The following is a 19251-nucleotide window of genomic DNA, read 5'->3' as shown; positions in this document are numbered from 1 at the left end:
GGCACCACTGGAGATGCACTTCAGTGAGTGCAGAGACTGCACTGGCACCACTGGGGATGCACTGCAGTGAGTCCAGTGAGTGTACTGGCACCACTGGGGATGCAGCGCAGTGAGTCCAGAGAGTGCACTGGCACCACTGAGAATGCACTTCAGTGTGTCCAGAGAGTGTACTGGCACCACTGGCGATGCACTGCAGTGAGTCCAGAGTGTGCACTGGCACCACTGGGAATGCAGTGCAGTGAGTCCAGAGATCGCACTGGCACCACGGGGGATGCACTTCAGTGAGTCCAGAGAGTGCACTGGCACCACTGGGGATGCACTGCAGTGAGTCCAGAGAGTGCACTGGCACCACTGGGGATGCAGTGCAGTGAGTCCAGAGAGTGCACTGGCACCAGAGGGAATGCACTGCAGTGAGTCCAGTGAGTGCACTGGCACCACTGGGGATGCAGTTCAGTGAGTGCAGGGAGTGCACTGGCACCACTGGGGATGCAGTGCAGTGAGTCCAGAGAGTGCAGTGGCACCACTGGGGATGCAGTGCAGTGAGTCCAGAGAGTGCACAGGCAGCACTGGGGATGCAGTGCAGTGAGTCCAGAGAGTGCTCTGGCACCACTGGGGATGCAGTGCAGTGAGTGCAGAGAGTGCACTGGCACCACTGGGGATGCAGTGCAGTGAGTCCAGAGAGTGCACTGGCACCACTGGGGATGCGGTGCGGTGAGTCCAGAGAGTGCACTGGCACCACTGGTGATGCACTGCAGTGAGTCCAGAGAGTGCACTGGCACCACTGAGAATGCCCTTCAGTGAGTCCAGAGAGTGCACTGGCACCACTGGGGATGCACTGCAGTGAGTCCACAGAGTGCACTAGCACCACTGGGGATGCAGTGCAGTGAGTCCAGAGAGTGTACTGGCACCACTGGGGATGCACTGCAGTGAGTCCAGAGAGTGCACTGGCACCACCGAGAATGCACTTCAGTGAGTCCAGAGAGTGCACTGGCACCACTGAGAATGCACTTCAGTGAGTCCAAAGAGTGCACTGGCACCACTGGGGATGCACTGCATAGAGTCCAGAGAGTGCACTAGCACCACTGGGAATGTAGTGCAGTGAATCCAGTGAGTGCACTGGCACCAGTGGGGATGCACTGCAGTGAGTCCAGAGAGTGCACTGGCACCACTGGGGATGCACTGCAGTGAGCCCAGAGAGTGCACTGGCACCACTGGAGATGCAGTACAGTGAGTCCAGTGAATGCACTGGCAACACTGGGGATGCAGTGCAGTGAGTCCAGAGAGTGCACTGGCACCACTGTTGATGCAGTATAGTGAGTCCAGTGAGTGCACTGGCACCACTGGGGATGCAGTGCAGTGAGTCCAGAGAGTGCACTGCCACCACTGGGGATGCACTGCAGTGAGTCCAGAGAGTGCACTGGCACCACTGATGATGCAGTACAGTGAGTCCAGTGAGTGCACTGGCACCATTGGGGATGTAGTGCAGTGACTCGAGAGAGTGCACTGGCACCACTGGGGATGCAGTGCAGTGACTCCAGAGAGTGCACTGGCACCACTTGGGATGCACTGCAGTGAGTCCAGAGAGTGCACTGGCACCACTGGGGATGCACTGCAGTGAGTCCAGAGAGTGCATTGGCACCACTGGGGATGCAGTGCAGTGAGTCCAGAGAGGGCACTGGCACCACTGGGGATGCACTGCAGTGAGTCCACAGAGTGCACTGGTACCACTGGGGATGCAGTGCAGTGAGTCCAGAGAGTGCACTGGCACCACTGGGGATGCACTGCAGTGAGTCCAGAGAGTGCACTGGCACCACTGGGGATGCAGTGCAGTGACTCCAGAGAGTGCACTGGCACCACTGGGGATGCAGTGCAGTGAGTCCAGAGAGTGCACTGGGACCAATGTGGATGCAGTGCAGTGATTCCAGAGAGTGCACTGGCAGCACTGGGGATGCACTGCAGTGAGTCCAGAGAGCGCACTGGCACCACTGGGGATGCACTGCAGTGAGTCCACAGAGTGCACTGGCACCACTGAGAATGCACTTCAGTGAGTCCAGAGAGTGCACTGGTATCACTGGGGATGCACTGCAGTGAGTCCAGAGAGTGCACTAGCACCACTGGGGATGCAGTGCAGTGAATCCAGAGAGTGCACTGGCACCACTGGGGATGCAGTGCAGTGAGTCAAGAGAGTGCACTGGCACCACTGGGGATGCACTGCAGTGAGCCCAGAGAGTGCACTGGCACCACTGGGGATGCGGTGCCGGGAGTCCAGAGAGTGGACTGGCACCACTGGGGATGCAGTGCAGTGAGTCCAGAGAGTGCACTGGCACCACTGGGGATGCAGTGCAGTGAGTCCAGAGAGTGCACTGGCACCACTGGGGATGCACTGCAGTGAGTCCAGAGAGTGCTCTGGCACCACAGGGGATGCAGTGCAGTGAGTCCAGAGAGTGCACTGGCACCACTGGGGATGCAGTGCAGTGAGTCCAGAGAGTGCACTGGCACCACTGGGGATGCACTGCAGTTACTCCAGAGAGTGCACTGGCACCACTGGGGATGCGGTGCGGTGACTCCAGAGAGTGCACTGGCACCACTGGGGATGCAGTGCAGTCAGTCCAGTGAGTGTACTGGCACCACTGGGGATGCACTGCAGTGAGTCCAGAGAGTGCACTGGCACCACTGAGAATGCCCTTCATTGAGTCCAGAGAGTGCACTGGCACCACTGGGGATGCACTGCAGTGAGTCCACAGAGTGCACTAGCACCACTGGGGATGCAGTGCAGTGACTCCAGAGAGTGCACTGGCACCACTGGGGATGCACTTCAGTGAGTCCAGAGAGTGCACTGGCACCACTGGGGATGCAGTGCAGTGAGTCCAGAGAGTGCATTGGCACCACTGGGGATGCAGTGCAGTGAGTCCAGAGAGTGCACTGGCACCACTGGGGATGCAGTGCAGTGAGTCCACAGAGTGCACTGGTACCACTGGGGATGCAGTGCAGTGAGTGCAGAGAGTGCACTGGCACCAATGGGGATGCACTGCAGTGAGTCCAGAGAGTGCACTGGCACCACAGGGGATGCAGTGCAGTGAGTCCAGAGAGTGCACTGGCACCACTGGGGATGCACTGCAGTGAGTCCAGAGAGTGCACTGGCAGCACTGGTGATGCAGTGCAGTGAGTCCAGAGAGTGCACTGGCACCACTGGGGATGCACTGCAGTGAGTCCAGAGAGCGCACTGGCACCACTGGGGATGCACTGCAGTGAGTCCACAGAGTGCACTGGCACCACTGAGAATGCACTTCAGTGAGTCCAGAGAGTGCACTGGTACCACTGGGGATGCACTGCAGTGAGTCCAGAGAGTGTACTAGCACCACTGGGGATGCAGTGCAGTGAATCCAGTGAGTGCACTGGCGCCACTGGGGATGCAGTGCAGTGAGTCAAGAGAGTGCACTGGCACCACTGGGGATGCAGTGCAGTGAGTCCAGAGAGTGCTCTGGCACCACTGGGGATGCAGTGCAGTGAGTCCAGAGAGTGCACTGGCACCACTGGGGATGCAGTGCAGTGAGTCCAGAGAGTGCACTGGCACCACTGGGGATGCACTGCAGTGAGTCCAGAGAGTGCACTGGCATCACTGGGGATGCACTGCAGTGAGTCCAGAGAGTGCACTGGCACCACTGGGGATGCAGTGCAGTGAGTCCAGAGAGTGCACTGGCACCAGAGGGAATGCACTGCAGTGAGTCCAGTGAGTGCACTGGCACCACTGGGGATGCAGTGCAGTGAGTGCAGAGAGTGCACTGGCACCACTGGACATGCAGTGCAGTGAGTCCAGAGAGTGCAGTGGCACCACTGGGGATGCAGTGCAGTGAGTCCAGAGAGTGCACTGGCAACACTGGGGTTGCAGTGCAGTGAGTCCAGAGAGTGCACTGGCACCACTGGGGATGCAGTGCAGTGAGTCCAGAGTGTGCACTGGCACGACTGGGGATGCAGTGCAGTGAGTCCAGAGATTGCACTGGCACCACTGGGGATGCACTTCAGTGAGTCCAGAGAGTGCACTGGCACCACAGGTGATGCAATGCAGTGAGTCCAGAGAGTGCACTGGCACCACTGGGGATGCAGTGCAGTGAGTCCAGAGAGTGCACTGGCACCACTGGGGATGCACTGCAGTGAGTCCAGAGAGTGCACTGGCACCAGAGGGAATGCACTGCAGTGAGTCCAGTGAGTGCACTGGCACCACTGGGTATGCAGTGCAGTGAGTGCAGAGAGTGCACTGGCACAACTGGGGATGCAGTGCAGTGAGTCCAGAGAGTGCAGTGACACCACTGGGGATGCAGTGCAGTGAGTCCAGAGAGTGCACAGGCAGCACTGGGGATGCAGTGCAGTGAGTCCAGAGAGTGCACTGGCACCACTGGGGATGCAGTGCAGTGAGTCCAGAGAGTGCACTGGCACCACTGGGGATGCAGTGCAGTGAGTCCAGTGAGTGTACTGGCACCACTGGGGATGCACTGCAGTGAGTCCAGAGAGTGCACTGGCACCACTGAGAATGCACTTCAGTGAGTCCAGAGAGTGCACTGGCACCACTGGGAATGCAGTGCAGTGAGTCCAGAGAGTGCACTGGCACCACTGAGAATGCACTTGAGTGAGTCCAAAGAGTGCACTGGCACCACTGGGGATGCACTGCAGTGAGTCCAGAGAGTGCACTAGCACCACTGGGAATGCAGTACAGTGAGTCCAGTGAGTGCACTGGCACCACTGAGGATGTAGTGCAGTGACTCGAGAGAGTGCACTGGCACCACTGGGGATGCAGTGCAGTGAGTCCAGAGAGTGCACTGGTACCACTTGGGATGCAGTGCAGTGAGTCCAGTGAGTGCACTGGCACCACTGGGGATGCAGTGCAGTGAGTCCAGAGAGTGCATTGGCACCACTGGGGATGCAGTGCAGTGAGTCCAGAGAGTGCACTGGCACCACTGGGGATGCACTGCAGTCACTCCAGAGAGTGCACTGGCACCACTGATGATGCAGTACAGTGAGTCCAGTGAGCGCACTGGCACCACTGGGGATGTAGTGCAGTGACTCGAGAGAGTGCACTGGCACCACTGGGGATGCAGTGCAGTGAGTCCAGAGAGTGCACTGGCACCACTTGGGATGCAGTGCAGTGAGTCCAGAGAGTGCACTGGCACCACTGGGGATGCAGTGCAGTGAGTCCAGAGAGTGCATTGGCACCACTGGGGATGCAGTGCAGTGAGTCCAGAGAGTGCACTGGCAGCAGTGGGGATGCACTGCAGTGAGTCCAGAGAGTGCACTGGCACCACTGGGGATGCACTGCAGTGAGTCCAGAGAGTGCACTGGCACCACTGGGGATGCAGTGCAGTGAGTCCAGAGAGTGCACTGGCACCACTGGGGATGCACTGCAGTGAGTCCAGAGATTGCACTGACACCACTGGGGATGCAGTGCAGTGAGTCCAGAGAGTGCACTGGCACCACTGGGGATGCACTACAGTGAGTCCACAGAGTGCACTGGCACCACTGGGGATGCTCTGCAGTGAGTCCAGAGATTGCACTGGCACCACTGGGGATGCAGTGCAGTGAGTCCAGAGAGTGCACTGGCACCACTGGGAATGCACTTCAGTGAGTTCAGAGAGTGCACTTGCACCACTGGGGATGGGTTTCAAGCCAACTGCATTAACCGCTCATGCTTCTTTCTTATGAGACGTTAGTAAACCAATTACATAGTCTTGTCAAGACTAAATCACAGGTAAAAATCCTGTACATCTCATGTGGCCAACCACTCCCAACTAGGATTCCAAGAACCAGGAGGTTCGGTGAAAATAGGGCTAGTGCTATTAGAGGGGTGATTATTAGGGTAAGCCCTAAGCTGTCTTTAATGGAGAAGTATGGGTGGAATGGGATTTTGTCGCAGTCTGATACGATTCCTAGTGGGTTATTTGAGCCTGATTCGTGTAGGAAGGTTAGGTGGACTAGGGTGATTCCTGCAATTAGGAAGGGCAGTAGGAAGTGGATGGCGAAGAATCGGGTTAAGGTTGGATTGTCTACTGAGAATCCTCCTCAGGCTCATTCTACTAGAGTTTGCCCAATGTACGGGATGGCTGAGAATAGGTTGGTGATTACGGTGGCCCCTCAGAATGACATTTGTCCTCATGGTAGGACATACCCTACGAAGGCAGTTGCTATTAGGGTGAGTAGGAGGATTACTCCTGTGTTTCAGGTTTCTTTGTATAGGTAGGAGCCGTAGTAGAGGCCTCGTCCGATGTGTAAGTAGATGCAGATAAAGAAGAGCGAAGCACCGTTGGCGTGGAGGTTGCGGATGAGCCATCCGTACTGGACGTCTCGGCATGTGTGAGCTACTGAGGAGAAGGCGAGTGAAGTGTCTGCGGTGTAGTGTATGGCTAGTAGCAGGCCTGTTAGGATTTGTGTGGCTAAGCAGATGGCTAGAAGGGAGCCGAAGTTTCATCAGGCAGAGATGTTGGAGGGGGCGGGTAGGTCGATTAGGGAGTTGTTGATTATTTTTAGTAGGGGATGGGATTTGCGGATGTTAGGGGCCATTAGTGAGTCTGTGTGTTATTAGGATTATTACCAGGATGGAGAGGGCGAAGGATCCTAGGTAGGCCTTAATTAGCCCTGTGTGTATTGAGGTTGCGGCTTTGCTTGCGGCTACTTGTAGTTCAGCAAGGCCCTCTGGCCCTATTTTTTTGAGTCAGGAGAGGTCGATCAAGTGTAGGGCAATGTTTTGTCCCTTTTCTAGTAGGTTTTTGGAGAAGAATCGGTGTACTAGGGGGTTGAAGTACCCTAATGCAGAGGAGAAGTTTATGAGGGGGTTTGGTTTGGGGTGAGTGAGGGTGTGTGTTATGTTCGATAGTTCTAGGGCTAGGATGATTCCTAGGATTGTTATGAGGATGGCAGCGGTTTTGGTGATAAGGGGTATGGTTATTGGGGGGGTTTTGGTTGGTGTGATGAAAGAGGTAATGATTATTCCTGCTGTAATGCTGCCTAGGGCGAGTCGGGTTAGGGGGGCGGTGATTAGTGGGTTGTTTTCGTTTATTGATACTATTGGGGGGATTCGGGTTTGTCCAGCTTGGACTAGGATGGTTATGCGGATGCTGTAGGTTGCGGTGAATGCTGTGGCTATAAGGGTTAGGAGTAGGGCTCAAGTATTTAGGTATGATGTGTTTAAGCTTTCGATGATGAGGTCTTTTGAGTAGAATCCGGCTAGGAATGGGGTTCCTATCAGCGCCAGGTTTCCGATGGTTAGGCAGGAAGTAGTGACTGGGAGTATTTTCTGTAGGCCTCCTATCTTTCGGATATCTTGTTCTCCGTTTAGGTTGTGGATGATAGACCCTGAGCATAGGAATAGTATGGCTTTAAAGAAGGCATGGGTTGAGATGTGTAGGAAGGCTAGTTGTGGGAGGTTTAGTCCGATAGTGACTATTATTAGTCCTAGTTGGCTGGATGTTGAGAAAGCAATGATTTTTTTGATGTCATTTTGGGTTAGGGCGCATGTGGCAGCGAATAGGGTTGATAGAGCACCTAGGCATAGGCAGGCAGTTAGGGCTGTCTGGTTGGTGGCTAGCAGGGGGTGCATGCGGATGAGCAGGAAGATTCCGGCTACTACTATGGTACTGGAGTGCAGTAGGGCTGATACTGGGGTGGGGCCTTCTATTGCTGCGGGCAGTCATGGGTGGAGTCCAAATTGGGCGGATTTTCCTGCGGCTGCGAGGATTAATCCTATGAGGGGGAGGATTGGGGTTTGGTGGGGGTGTACGGCTTGTTGGATCTCTCAGGTGTTGAATGTTGAAGCTAGTCATGCTATGCTCAGGATCAGTCCGATGTCTCCGATTCGGTTGTAGATTACGGCTTGTAGGGCGGCGGTGTTGGCATCTGCTCGGCCTTGTCATCAGCCGATGAGAAGGAAGGACATGATTCGTACTCCTTCCCAGCCTACGAATAGGAGGAATATGTTGTTTGCGGTTGTTAGGAGGAGTATGGCGACTAGGAATGTCAGTAGGTAGGTGAAAAATTTTGTTACGTATGGCTCTGAGGCCATGTATCATATGGCGAATTGTAGGATTGATCATGTTACAAATAGGGCGATTGGAAGAAATGTTATTGAGTATTGGTCTATTTTTAGGCTCAGGGGGATTTTAAAGTTTATAATGAATTTTCACTCCCAGTGGCAGGTGACAGATTCTACTCCCGAGTAGATGAATGCGGTTGTAGGGGCTAGGCTAATTAGGAATGCGGTTTTAACAGCGCGGGTGGTGGCTTGTGGGGTGTTTTTAAAGTTTTTAAATAGAAATGGCAGGATGATTGGGGTTAGGAGGATTGTCAGCGTGAGTAGTGTGAGGGAGTTGATTAGTAGTGTGGGGTTCACTACTTTTACTTGGATTTGCACCAAGATGGGTGGTTCCTAAGACCAGTGGATTGCTGTTATCCTTTAAAAGTAAGGGGGCTGAGGTTTTAGGCTCAGATGTAAGAGTTAGCAGCTCTTGTTGGTTAAACCCTCCCCTCGGCAGGTAAGAAGGTTTGAACTTCTATTCTTAGAATCACAGTCTAATGTTTGGTTTAAACTATACTTGCATGAGGGGATTCCGGAGATCAGTTCGGGTTTGAGGATTAGGAGGAATATTGGGATAATGTGGAGTGTTATGAGCAGGTGTTCTCGCGTGGTTGAGTTTTGCATAGATGTGATGTGGGAGGGGATTGAGCCTCGTTGGGTCATTAGTAGTATGAATAAGGTGTAGGAGGCGGTTAGTAGGGTTGCGATTCCTGTTAGGATGATCGTGAAGGCAGATCAGTTGAATAAGGTGATTATAATGGTTAGCTCTGCTATGAGGTTTGTTGTTGGGGGTAAGGCTATGTTTGTTAGATTGGCCAGCAATCATCAGGTAGCTATGAGTGGTAGGAGAGGTTGTAGGCCTCGTGTGAGTAGTAGAATTCGGCTGTGCGTACGTTCATAGTTTGTGTTGGCTAGGCAGAATAGTATGGAGGAAGTTAGTCCATGGGAAATTATTAGGATCATTGCCCCTGAGAATGATCAGTGGGTTTGGATTATTCCTGCGGCGATAACTAGGCCTATGTGGCTAACGGATGAATAAGCGATTAGTGATTTTAGGTCTGTCTGTCGTAGGCAGATTGAGCTAGTCATTAGGGCGCCTCATAGGGCCAGGGTTAGGAAGGGGTAGTGCAGGAGGTTGGACAGTGGGCCCATAAATAGAGTGACTCGTATAATTCCGTATCCTCCTAGCTTTAGTAGTAGGGCGGCGAGGAGTATTGAGCCTGCGATGGGTGCTTCTACGTGGGCTTTTGGCAGTCAGAGGTGTAGGCCGTATAGTGGGGCTTTTACTATGAATGCTATGAGCAGTGCTAGACCTGATAGTATTCCTGTCCATGAGGTGGATAGGGTTGGGTGGGTTAGTTGTAGGGTTGGCAGGTGCAGGGTGCCAATTTTCACGTATAGGTGTATGATTGTGATTAGCAGGGGTAGAGAGCTTACTGGCGTGTAGAATAGCAGGTAGATGCCAGCGCTTAGGCGTTCTGGTTGGTTCCCCCATCGGGTGATTAAGATTAGGGTGGGAATGAGGGTTGCTTCAAATGAGATGTAAAATAGTGCTAGTTCTGTGGTGGAAAAGGCTAGTAGGATGAATGGCTGGACTGCGACTAAGGTTGAGATAAAGATTCGTTTGCGTTGTAGGGGTTCTTGTTGCAGGTGGTTTTGGCTTGCTATGATTATGAGTGGGAGTAGTCAGCAGGATAGTACTAGGAGGGGGGATGAGATTTGGTCAATTCCTGTTCAGTTGGATAAAAATTTGTAGGGGTAGTAGGTTGGGATTAATCACTGTAGGCTTAGGGCAGCGATTAGGAGGCTGTATAAGGTGGTGTTAGTCCATAGAAATTTTGGTGGAGACAGCAGGGCTGTTGGAAGAAGTATGATTGTGGGTAGGATGATTTTTAGCATTGCAGGAGGTTTAGGTTGTGTAGATGGTCGGAGCCATGTGTGCGGGTGGAGGCTACTAGGATGGCCAGGCCTGTGCCCGCCTCACACGCTGAGAAGGTTAGCATGAGAATTGGTACCATGGTGAATGAGGAGACTTGGTTTTCGATGGATCATATTGATAGGCCTACGAATATCGATAATATTATGCTTTCAAGGCATAGTAGGGCGGATACTAGGTGGGTTCGGTGGAAGGCTAGTCCTAGTCCGCTGAAAATGAAGGCTGAGTAGAAGCTTAAATGTAGGGGCGACATAAGAAAGTTACAGGGTTGGCTGTAATCTGCTGGGTCGAAACCAGCTATCTTTTTGGTTAGACTAACTTTCTGTTATTCTGCTCATTCTAGGCCCCCTTGAATTCACTCGTAGGCCAGTCCGAGTGTTAGGAGAAGGAGGATCGCTACAGTTCAGGTGAGGGTCATTAGGGGGGATTGGAGTTGGACGGCTCATGGCAGGGGGAGTAGGAGGGCGATTTCTAGGTCGAATAGGACGAACAGGATGGCTACTGAGGAAGAATCGGACTGAGAATGGTAATCGAGCAGATCCAAGTGGGTCGAATCCACATTCGTACGGTGAGAGTTTCTCTGAGTCGGGGTTTATTTGGGCGAGTCAGAAGTTTAATGCGGTTAGGGCGGCGCTTAGGATTGATGATAGGGCGAATATGAACATGAGTGCGTTCATTGCTCTCCTCTGGGTTTATACCAGATTCTAGAGATTGGAAGTCAATTGTAATTAATATACTAGAAGAGCAAGATCCTCATCAGTAGATTTTTATGTAGAGGAATAGTCAGATGACGTCTACGAAGTGTCAGTATCAGGCTGCTGCCTCGAATCCGAAGTGGTGGTCTGATGTAAAGTGGAACTTGATCAGTCGGAAGAGGCAGACGGTCAGGAAGGAGGATCCGATGATTACGTGGAGTCCGTGGAATCCAGTGGCAACGAAGAAGGTAGATCCGTAGACGCTATCGGCGATTGAGAATGGGGCTTCGTGGTATTCTATTGCTTGTAGGGCTGTGAAGTAGAATCCCAGGAGGATCGTTAGGGTTAGGGCGTGGATGGCGTGTTTTCGGTTTCCTTCTGTGATGCTGTGATGGGCTCACGTTACGGTAACGCCTGAGGCTAGTAGGATGGCTGTGTTTAGTAGGGGGACTTCTATCGGGTTGAGTGGTTTAATTCCTGTTGGGGGTCATTGGCCTCCTAGTTCTGGGGTTGGGGCCAGGCTCGAGTGGAAGAACGCTCAGAAGGACCCTAAGAAGAAGAATGCTTCGGATGTGATGAAAAGGATTATGCCGTATCGTAGGCCTTTTTGGACTGTGGGAGTGTGATGGCCTTGGAAGGTGCTTTCTCGTACAATGTCTCGTCATCATTGGAGTATTACTAGGAGTATTGAGATGAGGCCTAGGGTTAGTAGTATGGATGAGTTGTAGTGGAATCACATGATTAATCCTGAGGTTGTGAGTAGGGCGGCGGCTGCCCCGAAGATTGGTCAAGGGCTTGGGTCAACTATGTGGTATGAGTGTGCTTGGTGTGCCATTAGATGTTTTCTTGTAAGTATAGGCTTAGAAGGAGCACGAAGACGTAGGCCTGGATTATGGCTACTGCTACTTCTAGGATGGTTAGGAGTAGTAGGATGATTATTGTTAGGATGGATACTGCAGGAAGGGTGGGTATTAATGCAATGGAGGCTGTAGAGATGAGTTGGATGAGTAAGTGTCCTGCTGTAAGGTTGGCTGTAAGGCGGACTCCGAGGGCTAGGGGGCGGATTAGTAGGCTGGTTGTTTCGATCAGGATTAGTGCGGGGATTAGGGGTGTAGGGGTACCTTCGGGTAATAGGTGGGCTAAAGAGGCTGATGGTTGGTTTCGTAGGCCTGTTAGTAGTGTGGCGAGCCATAGTGGGAAGGCTAGGGCTATGTTCATAGATAGTTGGGTGGTTGGGGTGAATGTATATGGAAGGAGGCCTAGAAGGTTGATTGTAAGAAGTATGATTATTAGGGATGTAAATATTATGGCTCATTTGTGGCCATTTTTGTTGAGTGGGACTATTAGTTGTTTTGTGATTAGGTGAAGGAGTCATGTTTGGATAGTAGAAAGGCGGTTGTTGATTCATCGGTTGTTTGGGGACGGGAATAGTAGGGCTGGGAAGAGTAGGGATAGTAGGATTAAGGGGATGCCGAATAGATTGGGGCTGGAAAATTGGTCAAAGAAGCTTAGGTTCATGGTCAGGATCATGGTGTGGGTTTGGTAGTGAGGGAGGTCTTATTTGATGGGGGGTTGGTTGTGGTGAAGGCTAGTAGTTTTGGTTGGATGAGGAGTGCTAGGGTTAATCAGGTTATAATTATGATTGAAAATCATGGTGCGGGGTTAAGCTGTGGCATATCATTAAGGAGGGGGAAGTCCCTCTTTGGCTAGCTTAAAAGGCTAGTGCTGTTGCATAGCTTCTTAATGATTAGGATGATGATAGAAGGGACGATCAGGCCTCGAAATGTGGGAGTGGGGTTGATTCTACTACAATGGGTATGTAGCTGTGATTAGCCCCGCAAATTTCTGAGCATTGTCCGTAAAAAATCCCAGGCCGGGTGGTAATGAATGAAGTTTGGTTTAGTCGGCCTGGGATTGCGTCTGTTTTAACTCCGAGCGTTGGGACTGCTCAGGAGTGGAGTACGTCTCCTGCAGTAATGATTACGCGGATGGGGGATTCTATTGGGATAACTACGCGGTGGTCAACTTCTAGCAGTCGGAAGTGGCCGTTGGGTAAGTCTGGGGTGGGCACTATGTAGGAGTCGAAGGATAGGTCTTTGAAGTCTGTGTATTCGTAGCTTCAGTATCATTGGTGGCCGATGGCTTTTAGGGTGAGGTCTGGTTCGTCGATTTCGTCCATTATGTAGAGGATTTGTAGGGATGGGAGGGCGAGGAGTACCAGGACGATAGCAGGTAGGATTGTCCAGATCAGCTCTACTTCTTGGGCGTCTACAGCATTGGACGAGAGTTTTTCTGTTAGTATGTGGGCTAAAAGGTAGAGAACTAGGCTGCAGATAGCTAGGGCAACGATTAGGGCGTGGTCGTGGAATTCAACGAGTTCTTCTATGATGGGTGATGAGGCGTCTTGGAATCCTAGTTGGGAGTGGTTGGCCACATGAGATGTACAGGATTTTTACCTGTGATTTAGTCTTGACAAGGCTATGTAATTGGTTTACTAACGTCTCATAAGAAAGAAGCATGAGCGGTTAATGCAGTTGGCTTGAAACCAGCATGTGAGGGTTCGATTCCTTCCTTTCTTGTACTTGGACGAAGGCCGGTTCCTCGAAAGTATGGTATGGGGGAGGGCAGCCGTGGATTCATTCAACGTTTGTGGTAGTTAGTTCTGGTTGTAGGACTTTTCGTTTGGCCGAAAAGGCTTCTCAGATGATGAATATTAGTATGATTACGGCTACTATTGAGATTAGGGAGCCGATGGAGGAAATGGTGTTTCATAGTGTGTAGGCGTCGGGATAGTCCGAGTATCGTCGGGGTATTCCTGCTAGGCCTAGGAAGTGCTGGGGGAAGAACGTTAGGTTTACTCCTGTAAATATTACCCCGAAGTGGGCTTTTGCTCATGTTTGGTGTAGGGTAAACCCAGTGAGTAGTGGGAATCAGTGAGTAAATCCTGCTAGAATGGCAAAGACGGCGCCTATGGATAGGACGTAGTGGAAGTGGGCAACTACGTAGTACGTGTCGTGCAGGGCGATGTCTAGGGAAGAGTTTGCAAGAACGATTCCTGTTAATCCTCCGATGGTAAATAGGAAGATAAATCCTAGAGCTCATAGTATTGGGGGGGTCTCATTTGATTGTTCCTCCGTGCAGGGTGGCTAGTCAGCTAAATACTTTGATTCCGGTAGGGATGGCAATGATTATAGTGGCTGATGTAAAGTAGGCTCGGGTATCAACGTCTATTCCTACTGTAAACATGTGGTGAGCTCAGACGATGAATCCTAGGAAGCCGATGGATAGTATGGCTCAGACTATTCCCATGTAGCCAAAGGGCTCCTTTTTGCCTGAGTAGTACGTGACTACGTGTGAGATGATTCCAAACCCCGGTAGGATCAGAATATAGACTTCTGGGTGTCCGAAGAATCAGAATAGGTGTTGGTACAGGATTGGGTCTCCTCCTCCAGCGGGGTCGAAGAATGTGGTGTTTAGGTTTCGATCAGTTAGTAATATTGTAATACCGGCGGCGAGTACGGGGAGTGATAGAAGGAGTAGGATGGCGGTAATTAGTACGGATCAGACAAATAGTGGGGTTTGGTATTGTGAGAGTGCGGGGGGTTTTATGTTGATGGCTGTGGTGATAAAGTTGATGGCCCCAAGGATGGAGGAGATACCGGCTAAGTGGAGTGAGAAGATAGCCAGGTCTACTGAAGCTCCGGCGTGGGCAAGGTTACCTGCTAGGGGAGGGTAGACAGTTCAGCCTGTGCCGGCGCCAGCTTCTACAGTGGATGAGGCTAGTAGGAGGAGGAATGATGGGGGGAGGAGTCAAAAGCTTATGTTGTTTATTCGCGGGAATGCTATGTCGGGGGCACCGATTATGAGGGGGACTAATCAGTTGCCGAATCCTCCGATCATGAGCGGATGCAGTGCAGTGAGTCCAGAGAGTGCACTCGCACCACTGGGCATGCAGTGCAGTGAGTCCAGAGAGTGCACTGGCACCACTGGGGATGCACTTCAGTGACTCCAGAGAGTGCACTGGCACCACTGGGGATGCAGTGCAGTGAGTCCAAAGACTTCACTGGCAAAACTGGGGATGCAGTGCAGTGAGTCCAGAGAGTGCACTGGCACCACTGGGGATGCAGTGCAGTGAGTCCAGAGATTGCACTGGCACCACCGGGGCTGCAGTGCAGTGAGTCCAGAGAGTGCACTGGCACCACTGGGGATGCACTGCAGTGAGTCCAGAGAGTGCACTGGCACCACTGGTGATGCAGTACAGTGAGTCCAGAGAGTGCACTGGCACCACTGGGGATGCACTGCAGTGAGTCCAGAGAGTGCACTGGCACCACTGAGAATGCACTACAGTGAGTCCAGAGATTGCACTGGCACCACTGGGGATGCAGTGCACTGAGTCCAGAGAGTGCACTGGCACCACTGGGGATGCAGTGCATTGAGTCCAGAGAGTGCACTGGCACAACTGGGGATGCACTTCAGTGAGTCCAGAGAGTGCACTGACACGACTGGGGATGCAGTGCACTGAGTCCAGAGAGTGCACTGGCACCACTGGGGATGCAGTGCAGTGAGTCCAGAGAGTGCTCTGGCACCACTGGGGATGCAGTGCAGTGAGTCCAGAGAGTGCACTGGCACCACTGGGGATGCAGTCCAGTGAGTCCAGTGAGTGCACTGGCACCACTGGGGATGCAGCGCAGTGACTGCAGAGAGTACACTGGCACCACCGGGGATGCACTGCAGTGAGTCCAGAGAGTGCACTGGCACCACCTGTGATGCAGTGCAGTGAGTCCAGTGAGTGCACTGGCACCACTGGGGATGCAGTGCTGTGACTCCAGAGAGCGCACTGGCACCACTGGGGATGCAGTGCAGTCAGTCCAGTGAGTGCACTGGCACCACTGGGGGTGCAGTACAGTGAGTCCAGAGAGTGCACTGACACCACTGGGGATGCAGTGCAGTGAGTCCAGAGAGTGCACTGGCTCCACTGGGGATGCACTTCAGTGACTCCAGAGAGTGCACTGGCACCACTGGGGCTTCAGTGCAGTGAGACCAGAGAGTGCACTGGCACCACTGGGGATGCACTGCAGTGAGTCCAGAGAGTGCACTGGCACCACTGGGGATGCACTGCAGTTAGTCCAGAGAGTGCACTGTCACCACTGGGGATGCAGTACAGTGAGTCCAGAGAGTGCACTGGCACCAGTGGGGATGCAGTACAGTGAGTCCACAGAGTGCACTGGCACCACTGGACATGCAGTGCAGTGAGTCCAGAGAGTGCACTGGCACCACTGGGGATGCACTTCAGTGAGTCCAGAGAGTGCACTGGCACCACTGGGGATGCAGTGCAGTGAGTCCAAAGACTTCACTGGCACCACTGGGGATGCAGTGCCGTGAGTCCAGAGAGTGCACTGGCACCACTGGGGATGCAGTGAAGTGAGTGCAGACAGTGCACTGGCACCACTGGGGATGCACTGCAGTGAGTCCAGAGAGTGCACTGGCACCACTGGGGATGCACTACAGTGAGTCCAGAGAGTGCACTGGCACCACTGGGGATGCAGTGCAGTGAGTCCAGAGAGTGCACTGGCACCACTGGGGATGCAGTGCAGTGAGTCCAGTGAGTGTACTGGCACCACTGGGGATGCACTTCAGTGAGCCCAGAGAGTGCACTGGCACCACTGAGAATGCACTTCAGTGAGTCCAGAGAGTGCACTGGCACCACTGGGGATGCACTGCAGTGAGTCCAGAGAGTGCACTAGCACCACTGGGGATGCAGTGCAGTGAATCCTGTGAGTACACTGGCACCACTGGGGATGCAGTACAGTGAGTCCAGAGAGCTCACTGGCACCACTGGGGATGCAGTGCAGTGAGTCCAGAGAGTGCACTGGCACCACTGGAGATGCAGTACAGTGAGTCCAGTGAATGCACTGGCAACACTGGGGATGCACTGCAGTGAGTCCAGAGAGTGCACTGGCACCACTGGTGATGCAGTACAGTGAGTCCAGTGAGTGCACTGGTACCACTGGGCCTGCAGTGCTGTGAGTCCAGAGAGTGCACTGGCACCACTGGGGATGCAGTGCAGTGAGTCCAGAGAGTGCACTGGCACCACCGATGATGCAGTACAGTGAGTCCAGTGAGTGCACTGGCACCACTGGGGATGTAGTGCAGTGACTCGAGACAGTGCACTGGCACCACTGGGGATGCAGTGCAGTGAGTCCAGAGAGTGCACTGGCACCACTGGGGATGCAGTGCCGTGAGTCCAGAGAGTGCACTGGCAGCAGTGGGGATGCAGTGCAGTGAGTCCAGAGACTTCACTGGCACCACTGGGGATGCAGTGCAGTGAGTCCAGAGAGTGCACTGGCAGCACTGGGGATGCAGTGCAGTGAGTCCAGAGACTTCACTGGCACCACTGGGGATGCAGTGCAGTGAGTCCAGAGAGTGCACTGGCACCACTGGGGATGCACTGCTGTGAGTCCAGAGAGTGCACTGGCACCACTGGTGATGCAGTACAGTGAGTCCAGAGAGTGCACTGGCACCACTGGGGATGCACTGCAGTGAGTCCAGAGAGTGCACTGGCACCACTGGGGATGCGGTGCAGTGAGTCCAGAGATTGCACTGGCACCACTGGGGATGCAGTGCAGTGAGTCCAGAGAGTGCACTGGCACCACTGGGGATGCACTTCAGTGAGTACAGAGAGTGCACTGACACCACTGCGGATACAGTGCAGTGAGTCCAGAGAGTGCACTGGCACCACTGGGGATGCAGTGCAGTGAGTCCAGAGAGTGCTCTGGCACCACTGGGGATGCAGTGCAGTGAGTCCAGAGAGTACACTGGCACCACTGGGAATGCACTGCAGTGAGTCCAGAGAGTGCACTGGCACCACAGGGGATGTAGTGCATTGAGTCCGGAGAGTGCACTGGCACCACTGGTGATGCAGTCCAGTGAGTCCAGTGAATGCACTGGCACCACTGGGGATGCTGTGCAGTGAGTGCAGAGAGTGCACTGGCACCACCTGTGTTGCAGTACAGTGTGTCCTGTGAGTGCACTGGCACCACTGGGGATTCAGTGCTGTGACTCCGGAGAGCGCACTGGCACCACTGGGGATGCAGTGCAGTCAGTCCAGTGAGTGCACTGGCACCACTGGGGATGCAGTGCAGTGAGTGCAGAGAGTGCAATGGCACCACTGGTGATGCACTTCAGTGAGTCCAGAGAGTGCACTGGCACCACTGGGGATGCAGTGCAGTGAGTCCAGAGATTGCACTGGCACCACTGGGGATGCAGTGCTGTGACTCCAGAGAGCGCACTGGCACCACTGTGGATGCAGTGCAGTGAGTGCAGAGAGTGCACTGGCACCACTGGGGATGCACTTCAGTGAGTCTAGAGAGTGCACTGGCACCACTGGGGATGCAGTGCAGTGAGTCCAGAGAGTGCACTGGCACCACTGGGGATGCACTGCAGTGAGTCCAGAGAGTGCACTGGCACCACTGGTGATGCAGTGCAGTGAGTCCAGAGAGTGCACTGGCACCACTGGGGATGCAGTGCCGTGAGTCCAGAGAGTGCACTGGCACCACTGGGGATGCACTGCAGTGAGTCCAGCGAGTGCACTGGCACCACTGGGGATGCAGTGCTGTGACTCCAGAGAGCGCACTGGCACCACTGGGGATGCAGTGCAGTGAGTGCAGAGAGTGCACTGGCACCACAGGGGATGCACTTCAGTGAGTTCAGAGAGTGCACTTGCACCACTGGGGATGGGTTTCAAGCCAACTGCATTAGGTGGACTAGGTTAGGTGGACTAGGGTGATTCCTGCAATTAGGAAGGGCAGTAGGAAGTGGATGACGAAGAATCGGGTTAAGGTTGGATTGTCTACTGAGAATCCTCCTCAGGCTCATTCTACTAGAGTTTGCCCAATGTACGGGATGGCTGAGAATAGGTTGGTGATTACGGTGGCCCCTCAGAATGACATTTGTCCTCATGGTAGGACATACCCTACGAAGGCAGTTGCTATTAGGGTGAGTAGGAGGATTACTCCTGTGTTTCAGGTTTCTTTGTATAGGTAGGAGCCGTAGTAGAGGCCTCGTCCGATGTGTAAGTAGATGCAGATAAAGAAGAGCGAAGCACCGTTGGCGTGGAGGTTGCGGATGAGCCATCCGTACTGGACGTCTCGGCATGTGTGAGCTACTGAGGAGAAGGCGAGTGAAGTGTCTGCGGTGTAGTGTATGGCTAGTAGCAGGCCTGTTAGGATTTGTGTGGCTAAGCAGATGGCTAGAAGGGAGCCGAAGTTTCATCAGGCAGAGATGTTGGAGGGGGCGGGTAGGTCGATTAGGGAGTTGTTGATTATTTTTAGTAGGGGATGGGATTTGCGGATGTTAGGGGCCATTAGTGAGTCTGTGTGTTATTAGGATTATTACCAGGATGGAGAGGGCGAAGGATCCTAGGTAGGCCTTAATTAGCCCTGTGTGTATTGAGGTTGCGGCTTTGCTTGCGGCTACTTGTAGTTCAGCAAGGCCCTCTGGCCCTATTTTTTTGAGTCAGGAGAGGTCGATCAAGTGTAGGGCAATGTTTTGTCCCTTTTCTA

At 53.2% G+C, this 19251-nt stretch overlaps 2 long non-coding RNA genes across 6 annotated transcripts in view; one reads left to right on the top strand and one right to left on the bottom strand.

Annotated features, from left to right (window-relative positions):
- LOC308200388 overlaps positions 1-19251 on the bottom strand; it is a 220262-nt gene that overhangs the window by 53516 nt on the left and 147495 nt on the right. The gene's annotated exons all lie outside the window — the stretch shown is intronic.
- LOC308200386 overlaps positions 5839-19251 on the top strand; it is a 38823-nt gene continuing 25410 nt past the window's right edge. Inside the window, exon 1 of one of the 3 annotated variants that reach the window (XR_013955583.1) lies at positions 5839-12261. This is a non-coding gene — a long non-coding RNA (uncharacterized lncRNA). Of the gene's footprint in view, positions 12311-19251 lie in introns of all 3 variants that reach the window. The other 2 variants (XR_013955584.1, XR_013955585.1) reach the window with 2 other exon arrangements.

The sequence above is a fragment of the Anser brachyrhynchus genome, assembly GCF_964034855.1.
Source record: "Anser brachyrhynchus genome assembly, chromosome: 10".
Classification (NCBI taxonomy): domain Eukaryota; kingdom Metazoa; phylum Chordata; class Aves; order Anseriformes; family Anatidae; genus Anser; species Anser brachyrhynchus.
Note: the sequence above shows the minus strand (reverse complement) of the source record. Positions and strands in the feature narration are given on the sequence as shown.